Here is an 18,011-nt window from a genome sequence, read left to right on the forward strand (position 1 = left end):
TGGACAAGGTACTGTCATTTTTGTAGCTAAGAAATGACTTGAAATCATCATTCCAACTTGGGGCACCCCCACTGAAATTCATAGCAACTGAGGCACTCATTTTATAGGACACAAGGAAATACGCAGTCTTCCCTGTCTATCAAAGGCTGCATTGCCCACACCACCCCCAATCTTCGGGCCTGGTGGAAAGGATTATCAGATGACAGTTAGTCAGCTTGGTCACTATCTAGAATTAGCCTGGCCTAAAATACTTCCACTAATCCTGCTCACCTTTCTCTCAACTTCCTTTGGAAAGCATAAACTCACACCCTGTGAAATTGTTACTAGAGGACCTTTACTACTTCCTCACATATTATTTACAGACCCTAGTATTGCCCAATAAGACCTACTTAAATTTTGTGAGATACTAATGAACCACTCAGGAGCTTATGTTTCAAAAGCTGAAGACTATTTTGAAGGAGGAAAACATCGCCTAACTCCAACTGACCCGAAATCTGCAGCCTGAGAGTTTGTGTACTGGAAAAGACATCAATTAAAAAACTCTGGAACCCTGATGGAAAGGACCTTATCAGATCCTCCCCAACAACCAACGTGCTGCTAAGCTTGCTGGTGTGGGCCCGCAATTTAAATGAGCACCACTCAACCCTTGGAAGAGTGCAGCCACTGACGACCTCAAACTCACCTGGAAAAGAGTTTCCGGTCACCCAATAGCAGACAACTAATGTGGACAGCTTTCCCCAAGAGCTACAGATCAAGAAATATTCATTCTTTCCCGTTCTTTCTCCTTTTCTTCCTGGTTCTTGCCATCCTTTCCCCCAACTATATAAAGGGCTGCCAACGTGGCCAAGCTGTCAAATTGCTCTGTCCACCCTAATTTAAACTCCACATAAGGGCCCCAGTTATTGGCCGTACTCATAGATATTCAGATCTGGATAGACAAAAGGCATATTTCACACAGACCAAGCATGGGACAGAAGAATGGGCACTCACCAGATAAATATCAGAAATGGTCACCCCATTGGATTTATCTTACTCTTGAAGAAGTGGGGATCCCCCTAGCACAAATTTCTCAGACTGTAATGAATTTCTCTCTTTTCATAAACAATGATAATGTCATTGGACTTTAAGTAGGTAATCTGCCAGCCAACCTCTGCAGTCAGACCCTTTAGTATGACCAAGAAGACAAATAGTATCCTCTCTACAATGACATGAATCAAACAGGACTCTGATGTGCTTGACACTTATGATTGAGCTAAATGAAACAGTCTTTTCTACCACCAGAAACTTTTCTGGAAATTGGAATGCCAGTACCATCCATGTCTACAACTCTAACAATCACACTACATATCTAGACCAATTCTCAGGCCTTGCTCAGACACAAGTCTCCAACAGTATTTCACTCATTTATAACCACTCCAAAAGCATATTATATCAACTACACTGCAATATCCATTATTTATATTCCACTAGACCCCATAAATTTACAGACTTTGCCTATAGAGAAGCAAACTCCTCCATATCTGGAGGTCGAGGGAGGCATGAACAAAACTGCTGGACTATGGGTAGTACTTTAACTCACAGTCTGGTCAAGAACTTTATATCCAGCAAAACTTTCTTTCAGAAATGAGGGAGATATTCAGACCTTCCCAGATTAAAAAAAGCCAAGGGACTCTGCCACTACTAGACCTGTCCTGTAAGCAGTACCAAATGAAGGTCTTCACACTGAAGTTAAAGGACACTGGACAGGGGATCAAAGCAGCCTAAGGAAATAAAGACCTCCAATAAAGGTAAGGGTAATTATAAATACCAGTACTAGTGTATTGTGCTGTTTGCTATTTAACTCCACTTCTTGTTCATGTAGGAATTAAAATGTAAATGCTTAAAAGATATGATAAATTTATAAGAAGTACAAAAAAATGGTGGGGGAATAGAGGGGTATAGGAACAGTGCATGTGTATGTTATTGAAGATAAGTTGGTATAAAATCAAATATGACAAAAAGAGAGAAGATGCAAATAAATAAAATCAGAAATAAGAGGGTCCATTACCATGGATCCCTAAGAAATAAAAAAAAAGAGTGTAAGAGGATACTGTGAACAACTGCACACCAACAAACGTAAATGGAAAATTTCCTAGAAACACACAAACAACCTACACACTGACTCAAGAAACAGAAGACCTCAATAAACCAATCGCAAGTAAAGAGTGAATCGGTCATCCAAAACCTCCCAACAGAATGAGATCTTGTTATTCTGGACAGGTCAATGTAATACCCCAATACATCCCAGAGTATTTCGGGCAGAAAATAAAGTATTTGCAAAGTCCCCTTGAGGGACTGGGAAAAAAATGTGGAAATATTAAACTTCCCCACCTGGGGAATTCCTGATGTTCTCACAAGCATTAAGGACTCCCAATTTAATAAGTCAAGCCCTTGATCTTGGGGTCTGCCCTTATGAAGTTTGTTACTGTAAAGGAGAGTCTAAGCCTATTTATACTTGTGCCTAAGAATCACCCCCAGAGAACCTCTTTTGTAGCTCACATATGGCCTCTCTTTCAGCCAACCTGCAGATAAACTCATTACCCTCCCCCCAAATGTGAGACATGACTCCCAGGGGTGTAAGTTCTCCCTGGCAATGGACATAACTCCCAAGGATGAGCCTGGACCCAGCATTGTGGAATTGAGAATGACCAAAAGGGGGAAAAGAAATGGAACAAAGTAAAGTTTCAGTGGGTAAGAGATTTCAAATGGAGTCAAGAGGTCATTCTGGAGGTTCTTCTCATGCATATATAGATATCCCTTTTTAGTTTTTAGTGTATTGGAATAGCTAGAAGGAAATACTGAATTTGTTGGACTGTAATCCAGTAGACTTGATTCTTGGTGATGACTGATTATATAACTGTATACTTTTTATCATGTGACTTATGTGATTGTGAAAACTTTGTGACTGACACTCCCTTTATCAAGTGTATGGGCAGATGAGTAATAAAATAAAAACAAAAAATATATAAATAATACAGGGAATAAAGGGTATGGGATGTTTTGGGTGTTCTTTTTTATTTTTTTCTTTATTTTGGAGTAAAGAAAATGTTCTAAAATTGATTGTGGTGATGAATGTACAGCTATACGATTATACTGTGAGCCACTGATTGTGTACTTTGGGTGGTGTGGGGACCCAGGGCCCGGGCTCTCTCCCCTCCATAGTGAGTTATTGCACGTAGCTGCCTACTTGATCAGGACAGACGTTAAAGGTCATCAGACCTCCCCAGGGAGGGTAGGGAGAATGTCCAAATGATATAATACACAAAGCATTAAAACTATCCTCCCCTGATCACAGTTTATAACAAATCTCCACACCCGTGTCACAAGACCCTGCTGAAACTCTGTTCTCACACCTTAGGGAATGTCTTTGTCCTAACCCTTATATACCACCTCCCGGCACCCCCCTCTTTGTGAAGCTGTAATGTAGAGGGCAATTAAGGTAGCATGCATGAAGTCCACCTTCAGCTATGCCGGAGATGTGCAACATGGCCGCCAGGGCTGATACAACAATAGCTTAAGTTACCCTCAGCCTTCTTTATGGAAGTAGTTCGCGCCAAAAATGCTAACCCTACATCTGCCATCCGCCCTAGCAACAGCAGCCACCAACCCTAGACCGCCACGAGCCCTTGCTAGCCACTTCCCCTTCTCCTAGAGTATATATGCTCTGTCTCTTCAATAAAGTTTTGCAGCTTGATCAGGATATTTGTCTTGCTGTCGTTCTTCGTGTCTCTTGTCCCATACCATTCCTCCCTCACAGGATTTGGAGCCTCCGTTGATCGTCCCGCGGGCCGGGACACTGTAACTTCCATCTTTCCTAGCTGGCCATCACCATGGAACCAACTCTTCTGTCCATAAGTCACATTAAGCTCATGTCTAACTCCATGTTTTCCGGTTTGCTAAAGTTGTCATTATGCAAAATACCTGAAAGGAATTGGCTTTTCCCCCTAAAGGGGATTTATTAGGTTACAAATTTACAGTTCTAAGGCCATAAAAATGTCCAAACTAAGGCATCAACAGGAGGATACCTTCACCGAAGAAAAACCAATGGTGTTCAGAACACCTCTGTCAGCAGCTGGTCCTTTGCTCCTGGGTTCTGGTTTCAAAATGGCTTTCTCCAAAATGTTACTGGGCTTCTGTCTCTCTTAGCTTCTCTCTCTCAGCTCCTGTGCATCCTTGCTTGTTCTCCCAGAGCATTTCTCTCTAAGCAGCTAGGGGTCCTCTCTTAGCTTCTCCAGGGCAAACTCTGGGCTTTGTTTCTTATCTTACCATCTCCAACCATCTTTCATTCTGCATCTCCAAGCATCTGGGTCTTTGGAAGCCCCTGAGCTCTCTTAAGGACTCCAGTAAACTAATCAAGACCCAACTTGAGTGGGCAGGGTCACACCTCCATGGAAATTATCTAATAAAGAGTTCTCACCCAGAGTTGGGTGGGTCAAATCTCCATGGAAACAACCTAATCAAAAGATCCCACCCACAACAGGTCTGCCCCCATGACTGCCTTAAAGAACATGACTTTTCTGGGGGACATAATAGATTCAAACCAGCACACCATGCCTGTCATGCTCTTTGGTCTTGGGGCTGAACTGGGTTGGAACAGTTGGATTATATGATGTTTGAATATATCTCAATAAAATTTGCATTTAGAAAGAAACCTCCCAAAAAATAAAAGCCCAGGACCAGAAGACTTCACAGGTGAATTTTACCAAGTATTCCAAGAAGAATTAATACTGAATATGCTCAAATTCTTCCAAGAAATTGAAGAGGGAAAACTACCTAACTCATTCTATGAAGCCAACATCACCAATCTCTTTAATGAATACAGATGCAAAAATTCCCAACAAAATTCTTGCAAATCTAATCCAACAGCACATTAAAAGAATTATACACCATGATCAAGTGGGTTTTATCCTAGGTATGCAAGGGTTGTTCAGCACAAGAAAATCAATTAATGTAATAAACCACATTAACAAATTGAAGGGGAAAACCCACATGATCATCTTGATTGATGCCTAAAAGGCATTTGAAGAAATCCAGCATCCTTTCTTGATAAAAATACTTCGAGAAACACATGAAAAACCCACAGATAAAACCGTACTCAAGAGTGAGAGACTGAAAGTTTTCCCTCTAAAATCAAGAACAAAACAAGGATACACACTGTCACTACTATTATTCAACATTGTGATAGAAGTCATAGCTAGAGCAATTAGACAAGAAAAAGAAATAAAGGATATCCAAATCAGAAAAGAAGTAAAACTTTCACTATTTGCAGATGACATGATGCTGTATTTAGAAAGCCCCCCCAAACCACAATAAAGCTACTAGAGCTGATAGATGAGTTCAGCAAAGTGTCAGGATACAAGATCAACATGAAAAAAGCAGTAGTGTTGTTTTAGTTTGCTAAAATTGCCAGAATGCAATATACCAGAAATGGACTGTTTTTTTCAATGGAGATTTATTAGGTTGCAAATGTACAGTTCTAAGACCATGAAAATGTCCAAATTAAAGCATGAAGAGGTAGATACTTTCTCTGAGGGAAGGCCGATGGCATCCAGAGTTTCTCTGTCACAAAGGAAGGTACATGGCTGGGTCTGCTGAACCTTCTCTCCTGAATTTAGCTTCTAGCTTCAGGGGCTTTCTCAAAAATGTCTCTGGGCTTCTGTCTCAGCTTCTCTTGTGGGTCCTTCTTGCTTCTCCTCAAGCTTTTTCTGCCTCTCTCAGATTCTCTAAACTCTCTCCAAAATGCCTCTGCCTTTTATCTCCTCATAGAGGAGGGGATTAAGCAAGGGGATTAAGACCCACCTTGAATGGGTGTGGTCACATCTCTATGGAAACAACCTAACCAAAAGTTCCCACTCACAATAGGTTTGCCTCCACAAGATTGAATTAAAAAAGCATAATCTTTTCTGGGGTACATAATAGATTCAAACCAGCACAAGCGCTTCTATATGCTAGTGATGAGCTATCAAAGGAGATAATCAAGAAAAAATTTCCATTGACAATGCCAACTAAAAGAATCAAGTATCTAGGAATAAACTAAACCAAGGATGTAAAGGACCTGTACACAGATAACTACAGAACATTGCTAAAGGAAATCAAAGAAGACCTAAATAAACAGAAAGACAATCTATGTTCATGGATGGGAAGACCAACTCTTGTTAAAGTATCAATTCTGTGTAAAATGTTCACTGATTCAATGCAACCTGAAACAAAATTCCAACAGCCTACTATGGAGACATGTAAAAGGCAATCAACAAATTTATTTGGAAGGGTAAGGGGCTCCAAATAGCCAAAAACATCTTGAAAAAGAAGAATGAAGTGGGAGGACTCACACTTCCTAACTTTAAAGCATATTATAAAGCCACATTAGAAAAAATCATGGTACTGTCATAAAGATAGACATATCAGTCTTTCTATATCATATCATATCATCTAAACATCCTTAAGATGTCAATTCAACCTAAACTGATCTACAGATTCAATGCAATTCCAATCAAAATTCCAACAACATACTTTGCAGACTTGGAAAAGCTAGTGTGCCAGTTTGAATGTATTATGTCCCTCCAAACACCATTATCTTTGATGCAGTCTTGTGTGGGCAGGATTGGAGACTTTTGATTGGATATTTCCATGGAGATGTGATCAATCAACAGGGGGCGAGATCTTTCATTGGATAATTTCCATGGAGGTGTGGCCCTGCCCATTCAGCCTGGGCCTTGATTAGCTTACTGGAGCACTGTATAAGCTCAGACAGAAGGAGCAAGCATTGCTACAGCCAAGAGGGACACTTTGAAGAATGCACAGGAGCTGAGAAGAGAGGAGATGCAGATGAGAGACAGTTTGAAGATGGCCACTGAAAGCAGAATTTTGCACCAGAGAAGCTAAGAGGGGAAAAATGCCTCCAAGAGCAACTGAGAGTGACTTTTTTTAGGAGCTTCAGCCTAGAGAGGAACATCTGGGAGAAAACCATTTTGAAACCAGAACTTTGGAGCAGACACCAGCCACGTGCCTTCCCAGATAACAGAGGTTTTCTGGACGCCATTGGCCATTCTCCAGTGAAGGTATCCAACTGTTGATGCATTTCCTTGAACACTTTATGGCCTTAAGACTGTAACTGTGTAACCAAATAAACCCCCTTTTATAAAAGCCAATCCATTTCTAGTGTTTTGCATCTAGTGTTTTGATAACAGCTAGTTATCAAATTTATGTGAAAGGGAAAAGGGCCTCAAAATGCTAAAAATATTCTAAAAAACAAAAAGGGGGAGGACTTACACTTCCTGACTTTGAAGCCTACTATAAAGCCACAGTAGTCAGAAGAGCATGATAATGGCACAAAGATCGACATCTTAATCAACGGAATTGGATTGAGAGTTTGGAAATAGGCCCCCAGATCTATAGTCAACTGACTGTTTATAAAGCCCCCAAGTCCACTGAGCTGGGACACAATAGTCACTTCAACAAATGGAGCTGGGAGAACTGGATAGCCATATCCAAAAGAGCAAAGGAGGACACCTACCTGTTACCCTATAGAAGATTAACCAAAGTGGATCAAAGACCTCAGTATAAGGGATTATAATATAAAACTCATAGAAGATAAAGTGGGGAAACATCTTCAAGACCTAGTATTGGAGATAGCACAAGAAATGAAAGAAAAAATAGATAAATGGGAACTCCTCAAAATCAAAAGCTTCTGTGCCTCAAAAGACTTTATCAAAAGGTGAAGAGGCAAGCAATGCAATGGAAGAAAATATTTGGAAACCATGTATCTGATAAGAGACTGATATCCTGCACAAATAAAGAAATTCTACAACTAAACGACAATAGTACAAATGGCCCATTTATAAAATAGACAAAGATATGAAAAGACATTTTTCCAAAGAGGAAATACAAATGGCTAAAAACACATGAAAAAAAGTTTATCTTCAATAGCTATTAGGGAAATGCAAATCAAAACCACAATGAGATATCATCTCACACCAATAAGAATGGCTGCCATTAAACAAACAGGAAACTACAAATGCTAGAGAAGATGTGGGGAAACTGGGACTCTTATTCATTGCTGGTGGGAATGTATAATGGTACAGCTACTGTGGAAGAAAGTTTGCAGTTCCTCAGAAAAGTAGATATCAAGTTACTCTATGATCCAGCAATTTTGCTTCTGGGGATATACCCAGAAGATCTGAAAGCAGTGACATGAACAGACATTTGCACACCAATGTTCCTAGAGGCATCATTCACAATTGCTAAGAGATGGAAATAATCCAAGCGTCCTTCAACAGATGAATGGATAAACAAAATGTGGTATAGACATATGATGTAATACTATGCAGCAGTAAGAAGGAGGAAGGTCCTGAAACACATGACAACATGGATGAACCTTGAAAATCCAATGCTGAGTGAAATAAGCCAGACACAAAAGAAGAGATATTGTATGTTACTGCTAATGTGAACTCCCTGAACAATGTAAAATCACTGTATTATAATGTAGAATGTTGGGGACCTAGAGATAGACAAAAGCTAGTGAAGGGGAATGATAACCTAATATGTACAGGCATGATAATGAGGATGAACTTAAAGGTATGGGAATGGGCAAGGGTGATTATGCTTCATTAATGGGATTTTAAATACCAGCGCTGCATAAAGGCAAACATGATCGAAAGTGTTTGTTTAAAGGCATGTAACCCACAGAGTAGCTCTACAAATATAAATAAGTATTTGCATGATATACTTCTAAGGTATGGACTGGTACAAAGAGTTAACAACAGAGTGGCTTATGGAAAAACTTCCCATTACCTATTATAGACTATATTTAATGGAAACATCTTATCAGCACTATACTAATACTGGGGATGAATTAGTGGCTGATAAGAGCTCTGGGAGGTTTTGTGTTATGATAGTTATTTAAAATTGAGAGTGATGATGATTGTACAGCTAAGTGAAGATAATGTGAGATACTGATTGTTTATTTTGGGCAGAGTATATGCTATGTGAAATTAGGAACACCATACTTAATAAGTCAGACCCTCAATCTCGAAGGTTGCTTTTGTGACTTATGGCTGTAAAGGGAGGCTAAGCCTATCTATAATTATGCCTAAGAGTCACCTTCAGAGAACCTTTCTGTTGCTCAGATGTGGCCTTTCTGTCTCTAAGCCCAACTCTGCAAATAAATTCATTAACCTGCCCCCTATGTGGGATTTGAATCCCAGGGGAGTGAATCTCCCTGGTGATGTTGGACACAACTCCCAGGAATAAGCCTGGCCCTGGCACTGAGGGGTTGAAAATACACTCTTGACCAGAAGGGGGAAAAGAAACATAACAAAATAAGGTTACAGTGACTAAGAGATTTCAAATAGAGTCAGGAGGCTATCCTGGAGGTTTCTCTTATGCAAGCTCCAATTAGATATCCCAAATGGCTGCAGTATACTATGCCATAACCAACAATAGTCCTGAAATACCTAGGTCCCTATCTGATATTCTGTAAAGGTTTCACTCATTATGTTTCTCTCTCAGAAACTTAAATCCACCCGACTTGTCCCATGCCAGACATGTCCTAAAACCCAGAGGCAACAGCCCCTTTAAGAACAACAGTCAGATGCTGCTCCCTTCCCCATAATGTTGACACCCATTTTCAATATGAACAAGTTAAGGTTGTCTCTGCTTAGACACCCCTGAAGATCAAGAAAGTGATCAAGTGAGAGGAAGGGCTGGCAACAGATAAGATAGGATTTAACAAAGGATTACAAATACTGCATCTTTATATGAATTTTTTAGATGCTAGAGTATTAGAATAGCTAGAAGGAAATAACTGAAAAGGTGGAACATAACATTCTTTGAAATTTGCTCTATAGTTACCCATTAAATTTTATTTTGAACATTGTGCTTGTTTGGATGCATATGTCCTCCAAAATACCATGTGTGCAAAATTTTTAACTAGGTTGAATTTAAATGTATTAGTGTTGATTAGGTTGTAATCTTTGGATTAGGTTGTTTCCATGGAGATGTGACCCACACAACTGTGGGTAATACCTTTGATTAGATTATTTCCATGGAGGTGTGGCCCCACCCATTCAGCATGGTTCTTGATTAGTTTACTAGAGCCCTATGAAAGCTCATACAGAAGGAGATCAGTATAGCTGCAACTTGGAGAGATATTTTGAAGAGAGCCATTGAAAGCTGATGCTGACATTTTGGAGAACTCCATTTTGAAACACAATCTGGGAGCAAAAAGATGCCAGCCATGTGCCTTCCCAGCTAACATTTTCTGGATGCTAATGGCCTTTCTCCAGTGAAGGTACCCTATTGTTGATGCCTTACCTTGGACATTTTATGGCCTTAAGACTATAACTTTGTAGCCAAATAAACCCCTTTATAAAAGCCAATCCATTTCTGGTGTTTTGGAAAATGGCAGCATTAGCAAACCAGAACAAACATTACTACCTTTCTGTATATATTTTATAGTTCACAATAAGGAAAGAACTGAAACTGTGGAACTGTAACCCATAACATTCTTTGAAATTGCCTATATAGCTACTTGTTAAATTGTACATTTAAAGTTATAACTTATATATATATGATAAATTTCACACTTAAGATGTATTAAAAATACACTAGAGGCATACAACAGCATATTTGAACAGGCAGAAGAAAGAATCAGCAAAGTAGGAGACAGAACAATTGAAATATTGTAGTCAGAAGAAGAGATAGAGAAAAGATTAGAAAAAAATGAACAGTGTCTCAGGGATTTGAGTAACAGCATGAAGTGCACAAACATGTGTCATGGCTATTGCAGAAGGATAAGAGAAGGAACAGGGGGCAGAAAAAATATTTGAGGAAATAATTGCCAGAGATTTCCCAACTCCTATGAAAGACATAAATATATATGTCCAGGAAGCACAATGTACTCCAAACAGAATAAATCCTAATATAGCTACTCCAAGATACATACTAATTAGAATGTCAAATGTCAAAGATAAGAGAATTCTGAAAGCAGCAAGAGAAAAGCAATTCATCACATACAAGTGATCCTCAATAAGACTAAATGCTGATTTCTTATCAGAATTCATGGAGGTGAGAAGACAGTGGTATGATAGATTTAAGGTAATAAAAGAGAAAAACTGCCAGCCAAGAATTCTTCATGCAGCAAAACTGTCCTTCAGAAATGAGGGAGGATTAAGACATTTATGGATAAACAAAATCTGAGTATGCATCACTAAATGGCCTGCCCTACAAGAATTGCCAAAGGGAGTTCTGCAGGTTGAAAGGAAAAGATAGGAGAGTGGCTTGGAACACTGTGAAAAAAATGAAGATATTTGGTAAAGGTAACTAAAAGGGTAAATGCAAAACCCAGTAGTACAGAATCTTCAATATAGAACTCCACTTTTCAAAAAGTATACACAGATTTTGAAAAAGAATGAAGTTGGAAGACTCGCACTTCCTGACTTTTAAGCATATTACAAAGCTACAGTGGTTAAAACAGCATGTTACTCACAAGAGGATAGATGTAATGACCAATAAGATAGAAAAGAGAGTTCAGAAATAGACCCTTACATCTGTGGCCAGTTGATTTTTAACAAAGCTGCCAAGTCCACTCAACTATGAAAGAATATTCTCTTCAACAAATAGTGCTAAGAGAATTGGATCAAAATTCAAAAGAATAAAAGAGGACACCCATCTTATACCATATACAAAAATTGACTAAAATGGATCAAAGAACCAAATATAAGAACAAAGACTATAAAAATTCCTAGGAGAAAATGTAGGGAAGCATCTTCAGGATCTTGTGTTAGGCAATGTTTTCTTAGATTTTATGCCAAAAGCACAAGCAATGGAAGAAAATAGATAAATGGGACCTCCACAAAATTAAAACATTTGTGGAAAGGACTTTATCACAAATGTGAAGAGAAAACCTACTCAATGGGAAAAAACATTTGGAAACCACATGTCCAATAAGGGTTTAATATCCAGAATATGTAAAGAAATCTTACAACTCAACAATAAAAAAGAAACAACCCAATTTAATAATGGGCAAAAAACTTGAATAGACATTTTTTTTCAAAGGGGAAATACAAATGGCTAAAAAGCACATGAAAAGATGCTCCACATCACTAGTTATTAGAGAAACACAAATCAAAACCACAATGAGATATCATTTCACACCTACTAGAATGGCATTAAAAAAAAAAAAAAACTACAAGTGTTCAAGATGATGGGGAAAAATAAGATCACATATTCACTGCTGGTGGGAATGTAGAATGGTACAGCTGCTGTGGAAGACAGTTCGGCCGTTCCCCAGGAAGTAAAGTATAGAACTGCCATAAGATCGATCCAGCAATCCCATTACTAGGCATATACACAGAAGAACTGAAAGCACGGATGTGAACAGACATTTGTGTTCATAGGGGCATTATTCACAATTGCCAAAAGATGGAAATAACCCCAGTGTCCATCAACTGACAAATGGATAAACAAAATTTGATATATACATTTGTTGGAACATTATTCAGCAGTAAGAAGGAATAAGTCCTGAAGCATGCAACAATATGGATGAACTTTGAGGACATTATATTGAGTGAAATACATCAGACACAAAAGGAAAAATATCGTATAATCTCACTAATATGAGCTAATTATAGTAAGTAAACTCTTGGAGTTTAAATCTAGAATATAGGTTACCAGGAAATAGAATGTGGGTAGAGAATGGGGAGCAGATACCTAATGTGTGCAGAATTTTTAACTAGGTTGAATTTAAATAGTTTGAATCAGAGGTGATGGTAGCACAATATGATGAGTGTAATTAACAGCACTAAATTATGTGTGTGACTGTGGTTGACAGAAGAGGTTTAGAGTAGAATATGTCACTAGAAGGAAAGCTAGAAGATAGAACAGGAGACTGTATAACAGTGAATCCTGTGGTGGATGATGTTTGTGATTAATAGTACCAATATAAAAATGTTCTTTCACGAACTAGAACAAATACATGTCACTATTACAAGGAGTTAATAGTAGAGTGGTATGTGGGGGGAAATGCACCTACTGCAAACTATGGACTATTCTTTCAACAACAGTAACAAATGTACCACACCAGTATTAAGGGTCAGTAATGGAGGGGACAGGTAAAGGGTATGGGATGTATTGTGTGGTGTGTTTTTTTTAGGGGATGTGCTGGTTTTGATGTATTATGTCCCCTGAAACTCCATGTTCTTTGATGCAATCTTGTGGGGAACAGATATATTAGTGTTGATTAGATTGGAATTCTCTGAGTCATATCTCCATGGAAACAATCAACTGTGGGTGAGACCTTTCATTGGGTTATTTCTATGGAGGTGTTACCCCACCCATTCAGGGTGGGTCTTTATTGCATCACTGGAGTACTTTAAAAAAAAGCCACACAGTCCCAGACACAGAGCAATTGAGAATGACATTTTGGAGGAGACGTAGCTTACAGAGACATTTCTGGAGAGCACAACCCAGGAGCAAGCAGATGCCTAGAGAGGAATGTCATGGGAGAAAGCCATTTTGAAACCAGAACTCCTGAGCAGATGCCAGCCATGTGCCTTCCCAGTTAACAGAGGTTTTCCAGATGCCAATGGCCTTTCTCCAGTGAATGTACCTGATTGTTGATGCCTTAAATTGGACACTTTATGGCCTTCAGACTGTAACTTGGTAACCAAATAAACCCCTTTTATAAAAGCTGATCTATTTCTTGTGTTTTATGAAAAGGCAGCATTAGCAAACTGGAACAGGGGGGTTAATGAAAATGTTCTAAAATTGATTGTGTTAAGGTATGGAATACACAGCTATGTGATGATACTGTGAACCATTGATTGTACACTCTGGATGGATAATATGAAATGTAAATATATCTCAATAAAGCTGCTGAAAGAACAAGTTTAACATAGAACTACCATATGACCTGGCAATCCATCTTCTGAGACCAAAAGAATTGTTAAGTAAGGACTTGGACAGATATTGCATACCAATGTTCAGAGCTCCATTATTCACAGTAGCTGAAAAATGGAAACAACTCAATCGTTCATCAATAGATGAATGGAATAAATTAAATGAGGTATGTACACACAATGGAATATTATTGAGCTATAAAAAACAATGAAGAGAGGCGGGGCAAGATGGCAGACTGGTGAGCTGTATGTTTTAGTTACTCCTCCAGGAAAGTAGGTAGAAAGCCAGGAACTGCGTGGACTGGACACCACAGAGCAATATGACTTTGGGCATACTTCATACAACACTCATGAAAACGTGGAACTGCTGAGATCAGCGAAATCTGTAGGTTTTTGCGGCCAGGGGACCCGCGCCCCTCCCTGCCAGGCTCAGTCCCGGGGGAGGAGGGGCTGTCAGCTCCGGGAAGGAGAAGGGAGAACTGCAGTGGCTGCTCTTATCGGAAACTCATTCTACTGATACAGACTCCAACCATAGATAGACTGAGACCAGACACCAGAGAATCTGAGACCAGCCAGCCCAGCAGAAAGGAGACAGGCATAGAAAAAAAACAACACGAAAAACTCCAAAATAAAAGTGGAGGATTTTTGGAGTTCTGGTGAACATAGAAAGGGGAAGGGCCCTGAGGCGCATATGCAAATCAAGAAGAAAAGCTGATCTCTCTGCCCTGTGGACCTTTCCTTAATGGCCCTGGTTGCTTTGTCTCTTAGCATTTCAATAACCCATTAGATCTCCGAGGAGGGCCCGTTTTTTTTTTTTTTTTTTTAATCCTTTTTTCTTTTTCTAAAACAATTACTCTAAGAAGCCCAATACAGAAAGCTTCAAAGACTTACTATTTGGGCAGGTCAAGTCAAGAGCAGAACTAGGAGAGCTCTGAGACAAAACGCAATAATCCAGTGGCTGAGAAAATTCACTAAACACCACAACTTCCCAAGAAAAGGGGGGTGTCCGCCCACAGCCATCATCCTGGTGGACAGGAAACACTCCTGCCCATCGCCAGCCCCATAGCCCAGAACTGCCCCAGACAACCCAGTGTGACGGAAGTGCTTCAAATAACAGGCACACACCACAAAACTGGGTGCGGACATTAGCCTTCCCTGCAACCTCAGCTGATAGTCCCAGAGTTGGGAAGGTAGAGCAGTGTGAATTAACAAAGCCCCATTCAGCCATCATTTCAGCAGACTGGGAGCCTCCCTACACAGCCCAGCAGCCCAGAACTGCCCTGGGGGGACGGCACTCACCTGTGACATAGCACAGTCATCCCTCAACAGAGGACCCGGGGTGCACGGCCTGGAAGAGGGGCCCACTTGCAAGTCTCAGGAGCCATACGCCAATACCAAGGACTTGTGGGTCAGTGGCAGAGACAAACTGTGGCAGGACTGAACTGAAGAATTAGACTATTGCAGCAGCTTTAAAACTCTAGGATCACCAGGGAGATTTGATTGTTAGAGCCACCCCCCCTCCCTGACTGCCCAGAAACACGCCCCATATACAGGGCAGGCAACACCAACTACCAGGCAAGCTTGGTACACCAATTGGACCCCACAAGACTCACTCCCCCACTCACCAAAAAGGCTAAGCAGGGGAGAACTGGCTTGTGGAGAACAAGTGGCTCGTGGATGCCACCTGCTGGTTAGTTAGAGAAAGTGTACTCCACGAAGCTGTAGATCTGATAAATTAGAGATAAGGACTTCAATTGGTCTACAAATCCTAAAAGAACCCTATCAAGTTCAGCAAATGCCACGAGGCCAAAAACAACAGAAAATTATAAAGCATATGAAAAAACCAGACGATATGGATAACCCAAGCCCAAGCATCCAAATCAAAATACCAGAAGAGACACAGCACCTAGAGCAGCTACTCAAAGAGCTAAAGATGAACAATGAGACCATAGTACGGGATATGAAGGAAATCAAGAAGACTCTAGAAGAGCATAAAGAAGACATTGCAAGACTAAATAAAAAAATGGATGATCTTATGGAAATTAAAGAAACTGTTGACCAAATTAAAAAGATTCTGGACACTCATAGTACAAGACTAGAGGAAGTTGAACAACGAATCAGTGACCTGGAAGATGACAGAATGGAAAATGAAAGCATAAAAGAAAGAATGGGGAAAAAAATTGAAAAACTCGAAATGGACCTCAGGGATATGATAGATAATATGAAACGTCCGAATATAAGACTCATTGGTGTCCCAGAAGGGGAAGAAAAGGGTAAAGGTCTAGGAAGAGTATTCAAAGAAATTGTTGGGGAAAACTTCCCAAATCTTCAAAACAACATAAATACACAAATCATAAATGCTCAGCGAACCCCAAATAGAATAAATCCAAATAAACCCACTCCGAGACATATACTGATCACACTGTCAAACACAGAAGAGAAGGAGCAAGTTCTGAAAGCAGCAAGAGAAAAGCAATTCACCACATACAATGGAAACAGCATAAGACTAAGTAGTGACTACTCAGCAGCCACCATGGAGGCGAGAAGGCAGTGGCACGATATATTTAAAATTCTGAGTGAGAAAAATTTCCAGCCAAGAATACTTTATCCAGCAAAGCTCTCCTTCAAATTTGAGGGAGAGCTTAAATTTTTCACAGACAAACAAATGCTGAGAGAATTTGCTAACAAGAGACCTGCCCTACTGGAGATACTAAAGGGAGCCCTACAGACAGAGAAACAAAGACAGGACAGAGAGACTTGGAGAAAGGTTCAGTACTAAAGAGATTCGGTATGGGTACAATAAAGGATATTAATAGAGAGAGGGGAAAAATATGGCAAACATAAACCAAAGGATAAGATGGCCGATTCAAGAAATGCCTTCACGGTTTTAACGTTGAATGTAAATGGATTAAACTCCCCAATTAAAAGATATAGATTCGCAGAATGGATCAAAAAAAATGAACCATCAATATGTTGCATACAAGAGACTCATCTTAGACACACGGACACAAAGAAACTGAAAGTGAAAGGATGGAAAAAAATATTTCATGCAAGCTACAGCCAAAAGAAAGCAGGTGTAGCAATATTAATCTCAGATAAAATAGACTTCAAATGCAGGGATGTTTTGAGAGACAAAGAAGGCCACTACATACTAATAAAAGGGGCAATTCAGCAAGAAGAAATAACAATCGTAAATGTCTATGCACCCAATCAAGGTGCCACAAAATACATGAGAGAAACACTGGAAAAACTAAAGGAAGCAATTGATGTTTCCACAATAATTGTGGGAGACTTCAACACATCACTCTCTCCTATAGATAGATCAACCAGACAGAAGACCAATAAGGAAATTGAAAACCTAAACAATCTGATAAATGAATTAGATTTAACAGACACCTACAGGACATTACATCCCAAATCACCAGGATACACATACTTTTCTAGTGCTCATGGAACTTTCTCCAGAATAGATCATATGCTGGGACATAAAACAAGCCTCAATAAATTTAAAAATATTGAAATTATTCAAAGCACATTCTCTGACCACAATGGAATACAATTAGGAGTCAATAACCATCAGAGACTTAGAAAATTCACAAATACCTGGAGGTTAAACAACACACTCCTAAACAATCAGTGGCTTAAAGAAGAAATAGCAAGAGAAATTGCTAAATATATGGAGACGAATGAAAATGAGAACACAACATACCAAAACCTATGGGATGCAGCAAAAGCAGTGCTAAGGGGGAAATTTATAGCACTAAACGCATATATTAAAAAGGAAGAAAGAGCCAAAATCAAAGAACTAATGGATCAACTGAAGAAGCTAGAAAATGAACAGCAAACCAATCCTAAACCAAGTAGAAGAAAAGAAATAACAAGGATTAAAGCAGAAATAAATGACATAGAGAACAAAAAAACAATAGAGAGGATAAATATCACCAAAAGTTGGTTCTTTGAGAAGATCAACAAGATTGACAAGCCCCTAGCTAGACTGACAAAATCAAAAAGAGAGAAGACCCATATAAACAAAATAATGAATGAAAAAGGTGACATAACTGCAGATCCTGAAGAAAT

This window comes from Choloepus didactylus, chromosome 4, assembly GCF_015220235.1.
Source record: "Choloepus didactylus isolate mChoDid1 chromosome 4, mChoDid1.pri, whole genome shotgun sequence".
Lineage (NCBI taxonomy): Eukaryota > Metazoa > Chordata > Mammalia > Pilosa > Megalonychidae > Choloepus > Choloepus didactylus.